This window comes from Molossus molossus, unplaced genomic scaffold (assembly GCF_014108415.1).
Source record: "Molossus molossus isolate mMolMol1 unplaced genomic scaffold, mMolMol1.p scaffold_m16_p_13, whole genome shotgun sequence".
Lineage (NCBI taxonomy): Eukaryota > Metazoa > Chordata > Mammalia > Chiroptera > Molossidae > Molossus > Molossus molossus.
Window position 1 is genome coordinate 36,651,287 of NW_023425348.1, and position 19,844 is coordinate 36,671,130.

Consider the following 19,844-nt stretch of genomic DNA (forward strand, 5'->3'; position numbering starts at 1 on the left):
TTAACTTGATAAATGATAATCTATTATTACACAAATGTGTCTATTTTAATTTTCCAGAGTCAGTTCTCCGGGTGTATTTAAATATGGCTTAATTTTGAGTGTTTGATCTATAAAAATTCAATTTATACATTACATTCTAGGAACGCATTTATGTTAAAGGGAGGCTTGCTAGCATCAGCTTTGTAGTTCTCTATCTGTTCCTGAAGGTCAGATTCTTAAAATGTTGAGTGGGAAAATGGAGAAGAGGGAAAATAGGCAGGAAACTGTTAAATCATTAAATTATATGTTTCAGCTAAACCATTTGAATCATATGGTGACACCTAACCTTTCTCCATTTTCCTTGCATTTTTCTCTTTTTAGATATAGTCACCAATTAAACTTCATAAACCCATGAAGAGTTATGCATTCCCAGCTCTGCCTCACTTAGAATTTCATATGAGGTGCCACCTTTTCAGAGAATACTCAATTGTTCCTTTATCAACTCCTGTGATTTCCTAATGTCAGTCATTTCAGCCAGCCTATATTAGGTGATTTCTATTCTTGGTAGGTAGTACAAAGAAGAGAAAAAGACAAATCGTTTAGATGCAGAATTAATAGCCAAAGCTCTTTGCAAAACCTCCATCAAAAAAGGGCTTTGTGCACTCTGGAGTTGAAAATCACCTTACAGTTTACAAGTTTACTTTGCCATTTCTAAGTTGCTCTCAGGGACATTCTAGTTCTAATTCTCCCAAGAACTCTCTGATGTCTTATAATCAGTATATTTGCAAATGAGAAACTGTTGCTCAGAAAGTTTATGACCTACTCAGATACGGGATTAGCAAGCAGAACGGGTGCTTCAACCCAGGTCTCTCTGACTCCAGGTTCTGGTCTGCTACAACGCAGTGCCTGAAAACCTGAGCAGGAGAAACTTGAATGAAAAGGCAAATTACCCTAAGTTTATTTAAAGACCCTTTGCCACTGGTGCAGATGTGTGAGCTACATCTTCTCTACATAAAATAAAAAGTAGACTTCTTGAGTTACCATAAAACATAGCAGTTTGGAAATGTGTCTCTGTCTGCTTAACAACTACAACATGTTTTAAAGGCTTAAAACATGTATTCATTTGATACATGTTTATTGAGTGCTCAGTAAGCACCCTCATATAATAATAATAATGATAATAATAATAAATAAGACTGGGTGAAGTGGAAGGGGTTAACAAGAAAAAAACATAAAACATTAATGAAAAAAAAGAAAGATAACTGACTTTTTTTTTGGAGCATCTATTATTTGTCAAATGCTTAACATATATTGTCTCTATGAATCTTTACAACATCCCAATAGGATAAATCTTATTGTGCCTTATTAGTCTGCGAGGGTTGCCATAACCAGGTACCACCAACTGAGTGGCTGAAACAACAGAAATTCATCATCTCATAGTTCTAGAGATCAAGGAGGCAGCAGAGTTGCATTTTCCTAAGGCCTGTCTCCTTAGTGTGTAGGCCTGTCTCCTTAGTGTGTAGGTGGTTGTCTTCTCTTTGTATCTTTTTGTTTTTGGGGGGTTTTTTATCCTCACCTGAGGACATTTTTTGATATTTTGTTCAGATAGAGTGGGAGGGAGAGAGAGAGAGAGAGAAACATCGACGAGAAAGGGACACATCGAGTGGTTGCCACCTACACGACCCAACCAGGGCCGGGGACAAGCTGCAACCGAGGAACGTGCCCTTAGCGGGAACCGAACCCGGGTCTCTCTGGACCGCAGGCCGGCGCTCTAACCGCTGAGCCAAACCGGCCAGGGCTTCTCTCTGTATCTTCTATACAAGACTTCTATCTATACTGAGCTATGTCCTTTTTTCTCTTCACACCACTGATATTGGATTAAGGCCCACCTTAGTGACCTCACTTTAATTTAATTATCTCTTTAAAGACCCTATCTCTGAACACAGTCACATTCTGAGGTACTTCAACATACCGAGACAGCATAGGAACTTGGGCCCAGGAATGGAAAATACCAGGTGGCCTGGAAGCCAACTTAAGACCAGGTGGCCAGAAAGAATGCCAGATATACTGACCTCAAGAATGTCATCACTCCTCACTCCCTACTCAAAAGCACAGAGGTAGCGCCCGGCCCATGTGGCTCAGTGGATTGAGCATCATCCCATGGGCTGAGAAGTCCTGGTTCAATTCCTAATCAGGGCACATGCCCAGGTTGCGGGCTTGATCCCCAGTAGAGGGCGTACAAGAGGCAGCCAATCACATCAATGTGTCTATCTTTCTCTCCCTCTCTAAAATTTAAAGTCTATTTTGACTGTATTTAGACTCTAGTCTAAATAATCAATAAAAATATATTTAAAAAAGAAAAAGCACAGAGGTACCTAATTTTCTCTCCCTTCTCACTGCCATTGTTGAAACTATTGATCTGCATGCGCAGTTGATCAAGGTTTAACTGCCATACAGCCTTCCCAGGTGTGATGCCATCTTGCCCCACACCACAGGTGCAGACATAGTTACCAGGCAACACAGCTGGAAGAGGAAGTCACCTAACCCTGAGATAAAAAACACCTTTTTTAAAAAGCCCACCTTTTTACAAAAGCCCACTTTGTCCCCCAGCTTATTAACAATCTGAGTTGTGAAAAAAAAGAGTAGAAAGATATTGGATAGCTCACAGGCATGTTGGGGAAGGTAAACAATAAGGATCAGAAAATAAGGCAGAATCAAATAAAACTAAGCAGCCAGAAATAGAACCAAATTATGCCCAGCCAAGTTGGTCCCAGGGGCACTGCCAACACCTCTCGTGCTGGACCCTGCTGCCAATGCTGTTACTGTAGCTGCCAAACACTATATACTTCAGATGCCCCTGTCCCCACCACCCAGGATGAAGTCAGAACTCCCCTGCCTCTTTCTGTTACTTCAGATTTACAGTCCCAAGGTCGGAGCTATGCTCTGGCTGCCAGAGAACTGGGAGCAGAGAATCTGCCACTTTAGCTTCTAGTCTAGGGATTAAAGGTAGAAATGTTTGCACATAAGACAGCATAAATGTCATAAATATGCACAGGGACGACTCACCTGCACATTTTCAGCAGTGATCAACATATCATAGACCCAATCTTGCTGTACAGGCAAAGGAAGAAGAGTGCCACGTTTGATCTTGATTGATGACACCAAGCACATTGCAGAAAATCAAAGCATGAACATGTGGGCTACAACCCTGCGGGGAGAATGTGAGGTGGAGGCCAGTGTGCCTGTATATTGAATCTATATCCCCAAGTCTTATCTAATAACTTCAGAAATGTATAATTTGGAAGCCATGTATAACACCATGAAAAGTGCTATTTGTCTTAAAAAAGAATTTCGATACAGTGCCTGTGAAGATGGCGGCGGCCAGGACTGGAGGGAGGGTGACTGTGTGAGAGAGTGTGAGTGGATGTGAAGGTGGATGACCAAACCCGAGCAGTGCAGAGCCATAGAGCAGAAAGTTCCTGTGCTGTAGACGGGAGAAGCCGGCTACCTCAGTAAGTGGCCCTTCAGGGCGGTCGGTTCTCCCTGCGCAGTGGGAAGGTGCCACCATTTTGGAAGATCCCGGATCTTCCCTAGGAGGAGGCAGTGGGAGCGGCTAGGGCCCAGCAACCTGAGCCAACCAGTGCACCTGGCACCATCGGACCAGTGGACACTCTGTGTCAACTCAGACCTGTGCACAGTAGTGGAGCAGGTGACGGATGCAGAAGCCACAGATAGCCCGGAGTCCAGCACCATCCACCTTGGTAGCAGCCCGATCAGACTCCAGATATACACCCAGCAACAGAGGCTGGGGAGCAAACATCATCTCCAGGCAACAGAAGCACAGACCAGCAGCTGAGGCCCATCCCCAAAAACTACAGCAAAAGCTAAGCAGGAGTTGAGCCCCACAGGGCAGCAGCACTCCCCAGCCACCAGCAGTGGGACCTGGGGTTCCACAGAGGCCTGTGCAGTTCAGCATCTCACAAGAGCAGTAGGAAGCCAGAGCCCAAGAGACTAGTGTGATCCAGCTGCCCACCCTCGGAAACTACAGGGTGCCAGAGGACCAGAGAGGCCTATGCGACCCAGCAGGGACTGTGCCATCCAATTACCCGTGGGACCTGCAGGTGCTGAAGCACCAGAGAGGACTGTGTGACCCAACAGGGACTGTGCCATCCAATTACCCATGGGACCTGCGGGTGCTGAAGCAACAGTGATGCTTGTGCGACCCAGCAGGGACTGCATGATCTAGTTACCCATGGGGCCTGTGGGGTGCTGAAGCACCAGAGAGGCCTGTGCGACCCAACAGGGACTGTGCCATCCAGTTACCTGCAGGACCTGCTGGGTGCTGAAGCACCAGAGAGGACTGTGCAACCCAGCAGCCCATAACATAGGCATAGAGCCGAGTCCCCAAAGGGACTGTGCGATCCAGTTACCCATGGGACCTGCAGGGTGTGGGGGCACTAGAAAGGCCTGTGTGACCCAGCTGCAAAAAAGATAGGCAGAGAGGATGTGAAAATGGAGGGGGAGTGAATAGAAGCAACACAGATGATCTCCCAGGACCAAACAGGAATTACAACTAAAATAAAGACAAATCCTCGGAAAAAAGCAACAGAAAAGCAGCAGGACAGGACCATATAACCAGAGATACTGGTAGGATCTGTAGAGGTGCGAGAGGGTGGCGGGCTGGGAGCCCACGGACAGCAGCAGTCTTAGCTGTGAGCAGCACCTTTGGGGAATAAAGACCAAGCCTGCTCCACAGCACAGAGAGCCTTGACAGAGAGCTACAATAGCCACAGCCACTCACCTGGGGGCTATGACAGAGGGAGGGCAGACTGGGCTGGAACTCACTGGGGACACCCAGGATTTGGAGGGTGCTCAGAATTTTTGCTGAGTTGCAGCCACAAAGAATGGTGGCCAGTGTGCTTCTTCTTCAAGCTGTGGGAAAAGCAGCCCCCCCCCTTTGAGATTTAGCCTTTCCCAGGTGAGGCAAATAAATGCAAATTGAGGCTCATTAATAACCAGCATCTATGCCACCCTCTGGAAGTTCTCTTATGCAGAACACCAGGACTACATTCCAAGGCACTGAGTAACTGAGACTACTGGCCACCAGGAAAAACCTAGAGGATAACTGAAACTTTCCTGGGCTTGCAAATCTACCCAGGAAAGTAAGACTTGACAGTGGTGTTTAACAAGGGACCACCCAGGCTCATACAAACCCAGTAGAGGGAGCCATGAACAATAGAACACCAACACCCACAGGGAAAATTTGGCAGGCTTCAAAACCCACTGAGATAGCCAAAATGATGAAACAAAGAAACAAATCCCAAATGAAAGAACAAGAGAAGTCTATCGAAGATGAGATAAATGAAATGCAGCTAAGCAAATTATCAGAGGTAGAGTTCAGAGCCATAATCTTGAGTAAGCTCAACAGCATGAGTAAGGACATCAGCACCATGAGTAAAGATATAGAAACATTGAAAACCAACCAAGTGGAAATGAAGAATGACATAGTAGAAATTAAGAACACATTGGAAGGACTAACCAGCAGAGTAGAGGAAGCTGAGGACCGGATCGGTGAATTAGAAGACAGAGCAGAAAAAAATCAACCAATCAGAAAACCAAAAGGAAAAAACCATTAAAAAACAGGAAGACAGCTTAAGAGAACTGTGGGACAACTGGAAACGTAATAACATTCGCATCACAGGAGTCCCTAATTTGGTGAAGGAAGAAGGCATTCAAGTTCAAGAAGCACAGAGAACCCCAACTACGAAGAACCCAAACAGACCCACACCAAGACACATAGTAATCAAACTGCCAAAAATTAAAGACAAAAAGAGAATCCTAAAGGCAGGCAAGAGATAAGCAACAAGTTACCTACAAAGAAAACCCCATAAGGCTCTCAGCTGACTTCTCAACAGAAACACTACAGGCCAGAAAGGAGTGGCATGAAGTAATCAAGGTCATGAAAAACAAGGATCTGAATCCAAGACTACTCTATCCAGCAAGGCTATGATTCAAAATGGAAGGACAAATAAAGAGCTTTCCAGACAAAAAAAAAGCTAAGAGAATATATTAACACAAAACCAGCACTGCAAGATACGCTAAAAGGACTGCTGTAATTAGTAGAAAAAATAGGAAGAAAAATAGAACCACACTAAACAAAAATGGCAATAAATAGGTACATATTAACTATCACCTTAAATGTGAATGGTTTGAATGCTCCAATGAGAAGACACAGAGTAGCTGACTGGATAAGAAATCATGACTCACATATATGTTGTTTACAAGAAAAGTGAAGGGATAGAAAAAAATCTTTCAAGCAAATGGAAAGAAAAAAAAGCTGGGGTAGCAATTCTCATATCTAATAAAGTAGAGTTCAAAATGAGGTCATAACTAGAGACAAAGAAGGCCACAACATAATATTGAAAAGATCTATCTAACAGGAAGATATAACCTTGGTAAACATTTATGCACCCAATATAGGAGCACCAAAATATATTAGCAGGAGACTTCAATACCCCACTGACATCATTAGATAGATCTTCTAGACAAAAAATTAACAAAGAAACACAGACTCTAGGTGAAGCACTAGATCACTTGGATTTAATAGATATCTACAGAGAATTATACCCCCAAACTGCAGAATTTACATTCTTCTCAAGTGCACACAGGACATTCTCACAGATAGACCACATGTTAGAGAACAAACTAAATCTCTACAAGTTCAAGAAGATTGAAATCATATCAACTAGCTTCTCAGATCACAATGGCATGAAACTAGAAATCAATTGCAACAAGAACATGCAAAGACATTTAAAAACATGGAGGCCAAATAGCATGTTATTGAACAATGAATGGGTTACCATGGAAATCAAGGAAGAAATTAAAAAAACTTCCTGGAAACCAATGAAAATGAACACACAACAACACAAAATCTACGGGATGCAGCGAAAACAGTTCTGAGAGGGAAGTTCATAGCACTACAGGCCTACCTCAAGAAGCAAGAAAAATTTCCAATAGACTATCTAACCTCACAACTTAAAAAAACTAGAAAGCAAACAAAAAGAAAACCCCAGAGCAAGTAGAAGGAAGGAAATAGTAACGATCAGAGCAGAAATAAATGACATGGAGACCAAAAAAACAATGTAAAGGATCAATGAAACAAAGAGCAGTTTCATTGAAAAGATAAACAAGATTGATGGATCCTTAGCTAGACTCACCAAGAAACAAAGAGAGAGAACCCAAATACACAAAATGAGATATGAAAGAGGAGAAATAATGACTGACACCACAGAAATACAAAGGATTGTGAACAAATATTATGAACAATTATATGGCAACAGATTTGACAATCTAAGTGAAATGGACAAATTTCTAGAAACACATAGTCTCCCAAAATTGAACCGGGAAGAGATAGAAAACTTGAACCAATCAATAACAACAAAAGAGATTGAAGACGTAACCAAGACTCTCCCAGCAAACAAAAGCCCAGGCCCAGACGGCTTCACGGAGGAATTTTACCTAACATTCAAAGAACAACTAATACCCATTCACCTTGAGATATTTCAAAAAATTCAAGAAGGAAGACTTCCAAACTCGTTTTATGAGGCCAGCAAAATTTTAATTCCAAAACCAGAAAAAGACACTACCAAGAAAGAAAACTACAGACCAATAACCCTGATAAACATAGATGCCAAAATCCTGAATAAAATACTAGCAAATCGGATTCAGCAATACATCAAAAAAATTATCCACCATAACCAAGTGGGATTCATCCCAGGAATGCAAGGCTGGTACAATATTCGTAAATCAAAAAATGTGATACACCACATAAACAAAATGAAAGATAAAAATCATATTATCATATAAATAGATGCTGAGAAAGCACTCGACAAAATCTAGCACCCACTTCTGATAAAAATGCTCAGTAATGTGGAAATACAGGGATCATATCTCAACATAATAAAGGCCATATATGAAAGACCTAAAGCCAACATCATACTCAATAGGCAAAAATTAAAAGCATTTCCCTTAAGAACTGGAACAAAACAAGGTTGCCCACTTTCGCCACTCTTATTTAACATAGTAATGGAAGTCTTAGCCACAGCAATCAGACAGGAAGAAAAAATAAAAGGGATCCAAATTGGAAAGGAGGAAGTGAAACTGTCATTTGCAGATGACATGATACTATACGTAGAAAACCACAAAGACTCCATCAAAAATTTACTAGACTTAATTAATGTATTTGGCAAAGTAGCAGGATACAAAATTAATATCAAGAAATCGACGGCATTTGTATACACCAATGATGAACTCACAGAAAGAGAAACTAAGAAAACAATCCCATTTAGCATTGTGGCAAAAAAAAATTAAGATATCTAGGAATAAACTTAACCACAGAAATAAAGGTCCTATTCGCAGAAAACTACAGGACATTTAAAAAAGAAATAGAGGAAGATATAAAAAAGTGGAAATACATACCTTGTTCATGGATTGGAAGAATTAACATCATTAAAATGTCCATACTACCCAAAGCAATCTATACATTCAATGCAATCCCCATCAAATTACCAACAACATACTTCACAGAACTGGAACAAATACTTGAAAAGTTTATATGGAACCAAAAAGGAACTCGAATAGCCACAGCAATCTTGAAAAAGAAGAACAAAGTTGGAGGGATCACATTACCAGATTTCAGGTTATAATACAAAGCCACCGTAATCAAAGGAGCCTGGTACTGGCACAAGAACAGGCATATAGACCAGTGGAACAGAACTGAAAACCCAGAAATGGACCCAAGGCAATATGCTCAATTAATATTTGACAAAGGTGGCAAGAGCATACAGTGGGGTAAGGACAACCTCTTTAATAAATGGTGTTGGGAAAATTGGACAGCTACATGAAAAAAAAATGAAACTAGACCATCAACTTACACCATACACAAAAATAAACTCAAAATGGATAAAAGACTTAAATGTGACTCATGAATCCATAAAAATTCTAGAAGAAATTGTAGGCAACAAAATTTTAGACATTGTACACAGCAGAATTTTCACTGATACATCACCTAAGGCAACAGAAACAAAGGAGAAAATTATCACATGGAACTACATCAAACTCAAAAGCTTCTGCACAGCAAAAGATACAACCATCAAAACGGAAAATCAACCCACTGTATGGGAGAGCATAATTGTCAGTGACATATCAGATAAGAGGTTAATCTCCAATATATAGAGAGTGCTCATACAACTCAACAAAAGGAAGACAAAGAATCCAATTAAAAAATGGGCAGAGGAACTAAATAGACACCTCTCCAAATAGGACATACAAATGGCTAAGAGACATATGAAGAAATGCTCAACATCACTAATCATCAGAGAGATGCAAATGAAAACAACTCTGAGGTATCAACTCACACCTGTCAGAATGGCTGCCATCAATAAATCATCAAACAAGTGTTGGCGAAGGTGTGGAGAAAAGGGGACTCTAGTACACTGCTGGTGGGAATGCAGACTGGTGCAGCCACTATGGAAAACACTATGGTGTTACCTCAAAAAATTAAAAATTGAACTTCCATTTGTCCCAGTGATCCCACTTCTAGGAAGATACCCTAAGAAGCCTCAAACACCAATCAGAAAGAATATATGTACTCCCATGTTCACAGCAGCACTATTTATAACAGCTAAGATCTGGAAACAGCCCAAGTGTCCATCAGTAGACAAATGGATAAAAAAGCTGTGACACATATACACAATGGAGTACTATGCAGCTATAAGAAACAAAGATCTCTTATCCTTTGAGACTACATGGAGGGACCTGGAAAGTATCATCCTAAGCAAAACAAGCCAAACAGAGAAAGACAAGTATCATATGATCTCACTTATTTGTGGAATATAATGAACATAACAGTCTGAGGAATGGGGTAGTCCCAGAGATGTGGAAGTGGGGTATAGACTGACAATCCCCAAAAGAGGGGGTGGTGGGGGAGAGATAAACCACAGAAGTTATATGCATGTATGCATGAACAATGGACATGGACAACAACGCTGGGGACAGGGCGGGGAGGGGGGGAAGGGAGGAATTAGTGGGGGAGAAAGGATAAGCATCTGTAACAAGAATAAGTAAATTAAAAAATAAAATGGAAGGAAGGAAGGAAGGAAGGAAGGAAGGAAGGGAGGGAGGGAGGGAGGGAGGGAGGGAGGGAGGGAGGGAGGAAGGAAGGAGAATTTCATTTATCAATTGACAAGCATTTATTCAATGTGCATGCTAGGCACTAAGGATAAAAATATCAGCATGACACAGCCTTTGCTCAGGATCTGGCCACAGACTATGATGTGAGGTAGAGAGTTCAAACGATGCAGGTGAGGTCCAGGTGAAAGGCTTGGAAGGTCTCCAGAGGGGTGAATGCGAATGGTAGAGATTACGGAAGGTTGATTCAGGAAGGCAGTTATGGAACTGGTTCTTTCATTCTAGTGTATACTTCAATGCTACAGAAAAAGGTCAGTAGTTTATCTCTCTTTCTTTCATGAAAATGTTTAGACTATTCCCCCTAGTGATATATTGGACAATGAAGTATGGACTGTTAGTTCTTTGAAGTCTGGAAACAGATCTAACCCAAGCATCTTGCAAGAATCAAGCACATACTTGATGCTCAGAAAACATTTCTCCAAACAAATTGAACTATATATACAGGTTAAATCTCTTCCCAGCTTTGGAGCTCGGTTTTCTTCACTATAAAATAAAATATATAAACTAGACCAGGTAGATTTCTGAGGTCCCTGCTAGTGCCAACAGGGACTCCACCTTGAATATGTTTTTTTAGGATATTCAATTTCTTAGCTCAATGCAAGACATTCAAACATTTGCAAATTAATCTATTATAAACCTGTGGATCCTAGCCATTGAAAGTTTGTTCAATGCTGACTTCCTTCTGTCTGGAGTGGCTCAGGCTTGTCTATGAAATGTCAAAACAACTATTGAGCTCTGTCAAACAGCTTATCAGTCAAGAGAGGGCAGTCAACACCCCAGTCTGCAAGGAGCAGTCACTGTTCAGTTGAAATGCTTACCCTTAAGACCTCAGGCAGATACAGTCTCATTCACCGGATCTTTAGTGTCCTCAAAGGCACATCAATCTCATGCCAAATCCCAGGAAAAGGAAACTATGGTAGACATGCATACCTTAAGATAATTTTTGTAAAAGCACTTTGCAACTATTACAGGCTATCGGAATGTGACTTACTGTATTATTGCTAATAGTGATGATGCTATAGGAAAGAGATCTGGATATATACAGCAAACTGTTAGCCGCCTTTACGTCTGAGTGGTGAGATTAAAATATGCTTTCTTAGATTTGTGTCTCTAATGAGTTTGAATTTAAAACAATAAGCTCATATTAATTTTGTAGCCAGAAAAACCAAACAAGAGAAACATAATGAAATAATGTGATGTCCTGTGCGGGTAGTAATAATTTTAACCCTTTGTCCCTGGGCACTGAGTTACTGGAGTCCTGATGCTGCCATGTGCTAGCTGGGTGGTGATAGCCCAGCCACCTAATCTCTCAAAGTTTATTCCTTTATGTGTAGAGTGGGGATAAAACTGAGCCAGTGAGAGGACTTAAAAGGTAAATCTTAACATAACAGCATAACTGAAACCAAGGAGGTATTATCTTACTGGATCTTTTCAACTACCATGTTGCTTTTGGCTGGATTTCTTATCTCCCCATTTAGGAAGAATACACCAAAGGCCCAGACAGGTTAAGTAAATGGTTTCAGACAACAACACTAGTTAGCCCCAAGTTCGTTTTCAATTTGCATATTTTATGCATATGTTTTTATGCATCTCTCAGTTTGCCTAGGTCTAGGGTATTATCACTTGCATATCATTTCTTTTATACAATCCAGAAAAGAATCCAAGTATAAAAGATGAAAATCTTCGTTAACAAATCTACCATTAACAAAATGGTTGACACCACCTTGGGGAGCAGTGAAGAAAGAACCACAAATTCAAGACCTATTAAAGGCTGCCAAATGGAATTTTCTCCAGCTTTATTTATCTCTATAAAGCAATTAAACAGAAGGCAGAAAAGATGGGAGAGAAAAAATAGCTCATTTCAAACTAATGCAAGCTACATTCTTTGTACTATCTCTTTCCCTCACCCACACCCCTCTTCAGTTTCAGCCTCTAGTAAAGCTTGTGAATCCTTAACATATTGAGGCTCTGTCTCATATTTCACGGTTCCTGAAATGACAGATAGTGCACAGATTGTCGCTGTGAATGGCAGATCCCAAGACTAGGGGCTCAGCTGCCTCCGGCATTCAGCAGGGAACTGCTGAGAATTCTTTCTTTCTTTACCATTGCAGGCAGTGGTTGGCCCTACCACTGGCTAGCTTTTTGACCCTGGATAAAGCATTTAACATTTTCAAGCATCTATTTTCCATCTGTAGAACAGGTATCTTGATAGCTGTTTCACAGAGTTGTTGCAAGAATTAAATGAGATAATACATTTAGGAGTAAATGGAATTAATAGTAAAGTACCTAGCATGGGGTTTGGTATATAGGCAGATGCTCAAAATCACTTGTTATCTGTAAGAAACATCATGGTATAAGGGCTGAGTGCCTGGCTGACCCCCTAGCTCTGCTATCTATTAGTATGTACTTGACAAGGGCATTTATCCTCTCTGTTCCTCCTCCATGGAGTGGAGATAATGACAGTGCCTATATTACAGGGATTATAAAATGCTAAGAACACTAGGTTTTTGTTAAATAAGTTATAAAGAGCTCATACATTATCTAAACTGCCTTGTGGGAAGTAAGGAAGCAGAGGAAACCATCTCAATCACAGTCATTCACGGCACCACAACTAATGATCCACCAGCACCCGCTCACTTCTCTCTGAATCTGTTTACATTCCCCTGACAAGTTCTCCCTCCCCACTCTCTCTCTGTCAGCCTCATGGCTTCTGTCACTGACTTCTCTGTGCCTGTCCCTGACTGACACCTTCTGTATTTTGCATTCAAATTCTTCAACAGAAAGGGTATGATTGGTGAAGTTACTCAGCCATGGCTCCCCTTCCCTAACACACAGATCTCAGGCCAGGCCCCCTCAGAAGCCACCAGACTCTTTCTCATCCAAGTTTTAGCCATGATCAAAGTTGCAAAGTCTCATAATTTAAAGCCCAGCAACTTGTGCCCTAGGAAGGTGGCCATAGGAGTGGTGAGCACTGTGAATTATGGTTTTGTAAAAACAATCACAGCAATTAGTAAATCCAATCTTCTCACTGTATAGATGGGGAACTTACTCCAAGCTGAGGAAGTGAGCTGCCCCATGTCATACACTATGTTAAAAGGTAGAGCCATGCCACCCTGGCCGGTTTGGCTCAGTGGTAGAGCATCTGCCCATTGACCAATAAGTCATGGGTTTGATTTCAGCAAAGGGCATGTACCTCTGTTGCAGTTTGTCCCTGGCCCTGGTCGGGGTCAGGCAGGAGGCAACCAGTTGATGTGCCCCTCTCACGTCGATGTTTCTCTCTCTCTCCCTCTCTCTCCCTCCCACTCTGTCTGAAGATAAATAGAAAAATATCCTCGGATGAGGATTTTTAAAAAGGTAGAGCCACGCCAAGTCTTCTGACCCCTAGTCCAGTGCTCTTTCCACTCCTCCAAAAGCCCACACCTTCCTCGAACACTACTGAGCCCTCACTGTAGAGTAAGCGCTCAGGCAGGTGCACGTGTCAGACAGGGCTGAAGTGTAGTGCAGGCCTTCTGGGAGCCTGCATTCCGCTTGGGGAGATGAATAGATAGGCTGCATCCTTGAGGAGTCTGTAAAGTGCGGGGAAAGCCCAAAGGCAAGGGAAGTGAGCCCTTGTAGGCAGAGTCAGGGGAGCAGACCCAGAGTGAGGCTCATCTGAGCTGAGCCTGGCAGGCTGAACAGAACAGTGTCAGAATGACAGATGGAGAAAGCTCGTTAGGCACAAGGCAAAGGTATTGCAAAGGCAAAGGCGTGCAAGTTAAGAGGACATGCCTATTCAGGAGGAGGATGTGACAAGGGAGGGAGAGAGAGGGAGCAAAAAATGTACCTGGAGGAGGAGACCCACAGAGCAAGAAGGGACAGTGGGTGCTAACTTCTGAGTGAGTGTCCAGAGCAGCATGATCACACCCATGATAAGCCTTCACCTCACTGCCTCCTCATTCCCACCACTCACCTACCCAGTATCTCAAAATCCACCTCCTGGAAGTCTTCTCTAACCCTCGTCCTCTCCTGTGTGCCCCCACAGGACTCTGTATATGGCTGTCACACCGCTTATGCAGGATCCCGACTAGGCAGTGAACCACAGAAGGCAGCCCGTCTTCCTTGCCTGTCACCATTTCCTCAGAGCCTGGTGCCTTGCACAACAATAAACACCTATGGACTAAATAAACAAATGCATAAAAGCCACTGAATGAACGAACAAAGGCTGAATAGCACCTAGGCAGAAGAGAGTCCCAGGAAGGTGAATTATACAGTAGAGGCTTCTTGTCTGAGGCTCTCTGGTGCAAGAATCCATCAGTTAATTTTTTTTAAATGGTCACATCTTATTTTTAAAAACTTCATATGTACTATGGCAGAAATTGCCGATTGTCCCCAAGACCCCTTTTCCCAATCTCTCTTGAAGTAAGAAAACCCAAATTTTAGCTGGGCCTGTGACCTCCTAGAATAAAGACTACATTTCCCAGCTTGCATAATGCTAGGCATGGCCATGTGACCACATTCTGGCCTGTGGGACATGAGCAATATCTATCACATCATGTCCAGTTCTTTCTCCTATCCCTTTGACAGCAATTTTTATAAACTCTTCACTTTTATTGAAGCTTTGAAAAATATAACTCAGCTTTTTTTGAAATAAATTTCATCAATTTATACAATGTCTTATTGAATCATGTAACAACAATAACGACAATGGAACTAAACAATTTAGAAACAAATAGAACTGACTCTCAGTAAACAATAACTAATAACTAGTAACTCAGTTAGTGTGAGGTAAAGTCTACATGCAAACCAGAAAGTAGCCTATTAGGTGCAAGGACCCACCTTCCACAGGTGCCGGTCAGAACACTGACAGAGGAAATAGTGAGCCCCAGCTTTCTTGGCAAGGCAGTAACGTGAAGGTCAGCTAAGAGAGCTTCTGCCATAAAACTAAGGGCGCAGGGATGCCTTAGGAGTCTTTGTGGGGAAAGATGAGTCGAGTAGATACAGTAGCACTGGCAGAAGAGACCAGGGCTGGATAAATACATGCTTCTCGGGGGCCTCCTCTCTTCTGGGCACTCCTGGGACTAGTCGCACTGCCTGTTACCATCAATCTGGCCTTTCCCACCAGCTCAAGGTTCTTAAAGAAGCAGTTCCTAGGATCTCCTGCAGGCTTGCTTCCTGCCATCTGGTAGGAGGTGGTGTTGGCCACGGGGCTGGGCCAGTGCACGGCTCTTTATACACCTGGCAGATAGAAGGAAGTTTTGCATCTCTAGGGGGCAGATGGAGAATGGGGATCTCTGGGCTCCCTTGTCTTGGTGTGTCATGACCTCAGAAATACTATAGACACAAAGAAGCAATGTTAGGCTTAGCAGACACCTGGTTCCCGAGGCTGTGCGCACACAAGAACAGCCTGTACTTCCTGGGAAGATGACCCACTCCCTTTATGGGATGTTTGCCCAAGAAAGGACAGTAGACGTGGTCCGTCACAGTGGCCTGGAAAGGAGGAGCTACAGGGGACAGAGAGAACAAACAGTGACGTAGGAGCCAGGGAGGCATATGCCTCAACCAGGAGAGAAATACACATGTACTGGGCAGGGATTCTGTGTTTGGTGACTTGATAAACGTATCACTCTCTTGTTAGGTGTGTGTGGGCCTGCCGTTAGACACCACCAAGTCTTTTACGTTCTCATAGCATGATAACCTGTAATTGCTATGATAGGGTGAGTCGGTAATTTATAGGATGTCACAATGCCTTAATGATGTACTTATTTGTAAATATCCACATCAAATTGAAAGCCCCAAGTGGGTAGGGACTCTCATTTTCATAGTCTCAGGAACCAACATAGACATAAATGCTCCTAATCACCTGATAATGAATGAATGACATCCCCGACCATTTATAGCAGTTTTTACGGTCGTTATCTCACCTAATCTTTCCCCTTAGACTCTCTGAGTTAGGCAGAGCGGTCTTTATCATCTGGTTTTATAGATGAGAAAACCACCTATAGGTTATCTGACCCATAAAAAGGCCGAAGTAGCAGCTAGAGTGAGTGACAAAGGCTTTTATCAGAGTAGAGCTTCAACCTCAGATCAGCTTCCCAGGGAAAAATAAAATGAGGTCGCATTACCTCCTTGTGTGCAAGAGGAGGTAGAGATCTCTGGTCTGACTCTGGCTTTGTGGACAAGGACAATGTGGCCTAGAGAGCCAGTTTGTGGCAGAATAAAGGTGTGAACCCAGGTCCTCTGCCTCCCAGCCCAGCACACTGTTCTGTTCAGCACACAGAGCCTCTCTCTGCCTCTCTGGGTATTGGTCCAGTTGCTCTGGGTGCTGGTACTGACAGATGACAGGGAAGTAAATGATGAAAGAGCAGGGGAAGAGACAACGGGGACCTGTGTTGCCATCCATTGGGCCAAGAGGAGAGAGGCCACACGCTCCCAGCCCAGCTGTGTCAGTCACTGTCTGGGGCCTCGCAGCTGAGGGACAGACACATGGTGCACGAAGGAGTCAGGCTCCTCTGCCTGGCTTTACTCTGAGGTCTTTGCAGCCTTTCCTTCGCTTAAAAAAGAGAGAGAATTGAGTTTATCTTCCCACCACCCCACCCATGTCACATCAGCAGACATTTGTCCCAGAGAAAGGGAACCGGTGTCCAAGCTCAGTGCCTTGGCCAGGAGGAGCTCTCTCATTGCCTCCTTTCTACTGGGCTTCACCACAAGTATCTGTCTGTCTGCGTGAGGTGCCGTCCCTCAGTGTGAAGTTGCCATCCATGAAGGGCTCATCTCAGCTGGTAAGTTTCCTGACGCCTCAAGTGCCCTGCTGGCCTCCTGGGAATGAGGAGTGAGCAGCAAGAACCCAGAACTACTCACAGAGCAAGCGGCTGTTCTGGGCACAGCGGGAAGGGAGGGGGGCTGCTGTCAGTCCACAGGGGTCCTTTCCAGTGGGAGAAAACCTCACCCATCCCCACATAGTCTGCTTCAGTGCCTGGAGTGGCCACAGAAGAGCTATGTGTGTAACCCAGATGCCCCTAGAGACCTAGTCCCCCAGCCTGCCGAAGTGGGTGAGGCTCTGCTTAGGGTTTTGCCAATTCCTGAGGTTCGCACACTCACGATCCAGCTCCAGGGACTGTGTGACTGCCTGCTGTGTTCCACATGGCCCCCGATGCCTCAGTCCCTTCACTTGTCTCCCCAAGAATATCCACTGGTGCCAGATATTTTGTTTATTTAACAGGTGACAGAGAGAGCAGGCGTCCACTGTCTCCATGACTTCAGTACGAATCATGCCCTATAACAGTCCCCGCCCACAGACCCTTCATCTACTTCTGAGTCCACCAACAGGTGCAACAGACAGTTTCCAGAGCACTGCAGCTCTGCCCGTACCTCCTCCTCCGCCTGCGGGCTTTCCCAGCAGGCACGCAGAGCTTGTTCCCTTCATCCAGGGCAGGCCGGAAGTGCCAGCCACGGACAGTCCTCAACCAGCGAGGGACAGCGCCTGGAAACAGACTCCAGCCTCCCAGACTCCAATGAGGCAGTTCTGAGATATGTTCACTTGAGCTCCTGTTTTTGGGAGTGTCCACAGTGGAACCTCCTCACTAAAGCACCTTCAGTGGCTTTCTCCCTCCCCTATTATTCTCCCTTGGTCTTCACCGGTGCTTCCTGGGGTCACCGCCCGGACACATTACCTGCACCCAAGCCCTTGTCTTAGGGTGGCTTTTGGAGAAACCTATAAAATTAGTCACTCCTCCTGGAGCTCCAGAATTTTTTTTCTGTTACTCAGATGGTTCATCCCAATTCTCTGATAGCAGCGGGGACTCCGTTCCCCTGGAGAGCTCACTTTCCCACAACAGTTGCTCTGTCCCTAAGAAAATCTGTACCTACTTTTAGAAAATCAATCTCTCTCTCTCTCTCTCTCTCTCTCTCTCTCTCTCTCTCTCTCTCTCTCCTCTGTCTCTGTCTTTCTCACTCTCCCTGTCTTGTAGGCATGATTGTTTCATGTGTGTTTCCTCTGCTTTGGGCACAGCGTATAATGTCCTCACCTGGCTAGTACACAGCTGCTGGAACTGGGAGCTCGAAGACCTGATTTCTAGTCCATGTACTATTCGCTGTTGGCCTTGGACAAGTCATGTGCATTCCTGGCATCTGTTTTATTCTGTCTTAAAGGGAGTTGGACCAGGAGAACTGAGAGGTATGTAGGTAGCAGAACAAGCGCCAGGGGTGATACTACTCATAAGAGAGCAAGTCATGTCTCTTCCGGTTGTTACCCTGTGGTTCTTTCTTTGTAAAATTGGGAGAATCTGTCCAAATGGCCTCTCACCTCCCCTAGCTCTATAAACCACAGAAGCTCGTCCCTCCCACTGGTAACATTAGAAGGTAATCACCAAACTGCAGAAAAAGAAAAAAGTGAGTGATTGGATCAAGTTGATTGTTGTTTTCAAGGTAGAGCAACCTGCCCTAAGGTAAGTGGATAAGAAGAGACAAACCCTGCTGCTCTGAGGTCCCTCCGCCCACCTGGCACACAGGAGGGAAAGTGTCCGGAAATACTGGGGTGGTTCTGAGTCACTTGCTGCCGAGTTCTCCACAGCACACAATCCACAAGCATGAGCTTGTAAATGAAAACGAAAGAGCACCTTGTTCCCCCAGATGGCATGATCACAGTGTCCTGGATGCCACCTCCAAAATACAGGTCACCCTCACCTGTAGTTAGCTGAGAGCTAACCACAGAAAACAGAGAGGAGAAAAGGCCACTTTCTCTGCTTTGTTACTGCTGTTTGTGGTTAGAAAAGAATACATGCTCACTGCAGGGAACTTTTATAATACAGCACAAAGGAGACCCTGCACCCTGGGTCTCGTGGAGGGCTGCAGGCCAGGCTCTGGGACACTAGGCTGCTGGGAAAATGCCTTCCTCTCCCCAACTCACTGGTCCCTCGTTTGTAAAATGGTGGTGAGCGCAGGTCCCTCGCAGAGCTGCTGAGAGGATCAAAGGGAATAGCGCGTGTGCAAGGTTCTGTGGGGTTTTTTCCACTGTGCGACCTGCTTCGGGGCCAGCAGCCCACAGGCAGAAGCCAGGCAATGGTTCAAGGCCACAGTTTGCTCTGGCATAGGGCACTAGGAAAGACCCAGGGGGTCGGGCCTGCCATAAATCCAAACCCATGCATGCAAGAATTCCACACACTGTGGCTGTCTCCTTAGACTCCAGCAGGGCAGTAAGCCTGGTGGTCAAGCACACAGGAGCTGCAGCCGGAAAGCACAGGGTCAGCTTCCCGTTGTCACTGGTCTTAACACCTTGAGCAAGTTCTTTACCTCTTGTGCCTGTTTTCTCACCGGCCAAATGGATATGATAATAATAATAGCTGACGCACAGAGGGTTTGGGGGATTACGTGTGATCATTTACATGAGGCTTTCAGGGCAGTATCTGACCAAGACAAGCCCTCAAAAAAATGTAAGCCAGCCCTAACTGGGTGGCTCAACTGATTGAGCATCGTCCCGTACACCAAAAGGTTGCAGGTTCAATTCTCAGTCAGGGCACATACCGAGGTTGCAGGCTCGAACCCCTGTCAGGGTGCATATGGGAGACAATCAATCGATGTTTCTCTCTCTCCCTTCCTCGTTCTCTCTTAATAAATATATCCTCAGTGAGGACAAAGAAAGA

General features: G+C 44.1%; 1 non-coding gene across 1 annotated transcript; it reads right to left on the reverse strand.

The window, feature by feature from the left end:
• Positions 1-19,213: 19,213 nt before the first annotated feature.
• LOC118629164 lies at positions 19,214-19,347 on the reverse strand. Its single transcript, XR_004959406.1, has one exon. It is a non-coding gene; the product is annotated as a small nucleolar RNA SNORA42/SNORA80 family (small nucleolar RNA).
• Between the last annotated feature and the right edge of the window lie 497 nt (positions 19,348-19,844).